The sequence below is a fragment of the Gorilla gorilla genome, chromosome 19 (assembly GCF_029281585.2).
Source record: "Gorilla gorilla gorilla isolate KB3781 chromosome 19, NHGRI_mGorGor1-v2.1_pri, whole genome shotgun sequence".
NCBI classification, from domain to species: Eukaryota; Metazoa; Chordata; class Mammalia; order Primates; family Hominidae; genus Gorilla; species Gorilla gorilla.
This window is the reverse complement of record NC_073243.2, coordinates 85426538-85429874: the sequence shown is the minus strand read 5'-3', so window position 1 is coordinate 85429874 and position 3337 is coordinate 85426538.

The window sequence follows — 3337 nt, the reverse complement described above, 5'->3', positions numbered from 1 at the left end:
ATTTGTGCCACATTTTCTTTATCTAGTCTATCACTGATGGACATTTGGGTTGGTTCCAAGTCTTGGCTATTGTGAACAGTGCTGCAGTAAACACACGTGTGCATGTGTCTTTACAGTAGAATGATTTGTAATCCTTTGGGTATATACCCAGTAATGGGGTTGCTGGGTCAAATGTTATCTCTGGTTCTAGGTGCTTGAAGAATTGCCACACTGTCTTCCACAGTGGTTGAACTAATTTACACTCCCACAAACAGTGTAAAGTCGTTCCTATTTCTCCACATCCTCTCCACCATCTGTTGTTTCCTAACTTTTTAATGATCGCCATTCTAACTGGCATGAGATAGTATCTCATTATGGTTTTGATTTACATTTATCTAATGACCAGTGATGGTAAGCTAAATCTTTTTTAATGCTTTGATAAGCACATGGCATTTAGGTTAAATGGAATTAAATTTCTGTAAGTAAATCGATTTATTTTCCTTGTTTTCAGATAATTTTTTCTATGATATCAACTTTTTGTAAATTTGAGTCTTGCTTTGCATTCAATATAGCCATTTATGAAAAGTTTAATGTTTATGAATGCCTATATGTGTGTTTTTTGTGTGTATATACATATATACACATATTCTCAAAATAATGTATTTCATATTATGTATACTGAATACTTTATCATATAGCCTCAAAAAGTACAATCATGTATATGTAAATACACACATATATAATGATTAAATCAATATACATGTTCATGGTTATCAAATATGTTTTCTAGAGCTCTATTTTCTTTCTAAATTTAATCCAAGCTGATCTATAAAATGCTGAGAAAAATGTGCTAAAATTGTCCCACATAATATTGTATAGGTTATCTTTTTCCTCTTGTAGTTGCACAATGTTCCTTTCATATATTGATGCCACAGTATTTTTGTAATTTTTTGTACTTACATCATGATATTGACTTTTCCCTCTAAATCTTATATAGCAGACTGTTTATCCTTGTGATGCTCATCCATCTTAAAATATTTTGCCTTTTCAATAACTGTGTTAGCACAGTTTTTGTATGTTTTCTTTCACTCCTTCCTGCCCCCACCCAATTTTCTACTTCTTTAGGGACTGCTGAGTATTTCTTCAATTATTTATCTATCCTACTAACTTTGAAGCTATATGTTTTAATTCTATTTTTAAGTCAGAGCTTTAATCAAAGGATGCTGTGTGACAACAGTCTGCAATAAATGAGTATTTATAGAGAACTCATGCTCAGATATTAATCCCCTTGGGCTTCACGACAACTGTGTAGGGCCCAGGATGATCACCTCTGGCTATGAGTACTTTCTTCCATTTATCACTTTGTGTTAGCAAATATCATCTCTGTATGTGCTATGATGGAACAAAGTTTAGAATCATTTATCTAGCCTTATATTTTGAAAATGCATTTTTGACATAAAACAAATCTAAATTGAATCAGGTTTTCTGTTCTCAAAGTTAGAAAAACTTTGAAATTGACTAAGATAACATTCTGTTGATTTAAAAAAATCAAAAGCAATGAATATATTATAGTAAAACAAAGTAAAGTACTTTCTTTAATATGCAAAAATTGTAGGTTGTTACAGAAAAGTCTCTGTATTTGCAAGGTTAATATTTTCCTTTTTTCTTTTTTGCATTTTTTAAGAATACAATCTATTGTTAACTATAGTCATCATGTTGTACAGCAGATCTGAATTTATTCCTCCTCTCTAACGGAAACCTTGTATCCTTTGATCACCATCTCCCTAACTCTCTAACCAATCCTTATTTTAGTTTATGCATCGTTATTGTCAAGTTTTAAAGTCTCTCGGTGTGCAGTTTTTAGCCTCCTCAATGACTTAATGTGAAGTAAGTATTGGTAACTTTTTATTTTTGTTGTTTTCAAAATTCTGGGAAATTTTTATTTATTTTCATCTATTTGAATAACACCTGTCACATACACTTCAGTTCATATACTTTGGAAGTCAGATTAGAAATAAGCTGAACTTTTTCATGCTCTATGCCTTCCACCATTTGTGTATGTTTGTGTGTGATTTCTGTACCTCTCAGGGCTGCATTATAAATAATTTTATCAGATCTATATTTTTATCTGCTAAGTCTAATCTACTAAATGTCTCTTGAATGGTTTGTTTTATTTAAATGTCTACAGCTGGCCTCACTAGGAGCTCTTAGCAATGAGTTTAGAACTCCTAGGTCTTCCCTGAGGGAACTTCAGGAATAATGTATTTCATTTCAGAAAAGATTATTGTTGTGCTGTTGTTGTTTTTAAACCCTAATTCCAGAAATGACATTTCCCCTTTTGTTCTTATGATTGTCCATACAAGGATTTCTGTAGTTCACCTTGAGATTCTTAGCTTTATGTGTGAATACTAATCATTGGCATCAAGTGCTACCAAGGTTATAGCTCCCTTAGGTGTCAAAACTTCTAATAACTTGGTTGTTTACTCCTATATCTTCAGAATCTTTTCACATATAACAAGACACAACAACCCTCACCTGCCAAATCCTGTATACATGTCTTAGAAAAAATTTGCTAAGCTAACTTTGCTCTTGATCTCTAGCTCTTAGAAATTACTTTTGCCAGGCCGGGCGCAGTGGCTCATGCCTGTAATCCCAGCACTTTGGGAGGCTGAGGCAGGCAGATCATGAGGTCAGGGGATCAGGACCATCCTGGTTAACACAGTGAAACCCCGTCTCTACTAACAATAAAAAAAATTAGCTGGGCATGGTGGCATGGGCCTGTAGTCTCAGCTACTTGGGAGGCTGAGGCAGGAGAATCGCTTGAACCCAGGAGGCAGAGGTTGCAGTGAGCAGAGATCATGCCACTGCACTCTAGCCTGGGTGACAGAGTGAGACTCCATCTCAAAAAAAAAAAAAAAAAAAGAGATTATGTTTGCCATTTTGTGAGCTTGTATCAAATCAAATCTATTGATATGCTCATCTATTTCTTCATTCGTTCATATATTGGTTTGCTTGTTTATTGCTATCCCAGCATTTCAAGAACTTGTAATGCATTTTAAAATTAATCTATTTAGCTATCAATAAATAATTTTGCCTACTGTAACAGAAAATCCAAATAACAGCTTGAACAGAGAAGTGCATTTCTATGTAATGAGAAACCAGAGGTAGAGTAGGTAGTTATAGGCCTTGATTTAGGGTTTAGGGATTTCTGAACAAATATCTCTTCACTTACCTCAATTTTTCTCTAATGGTCACATTCAGTTTCTGCAGATATAGCGAATTAACTTTCCTTTCTAGTAAGGATAAAAGAAGTGAAGCAAAGGGCAAAAGGGCAGAAGGGTATGTACCAACTAATTTT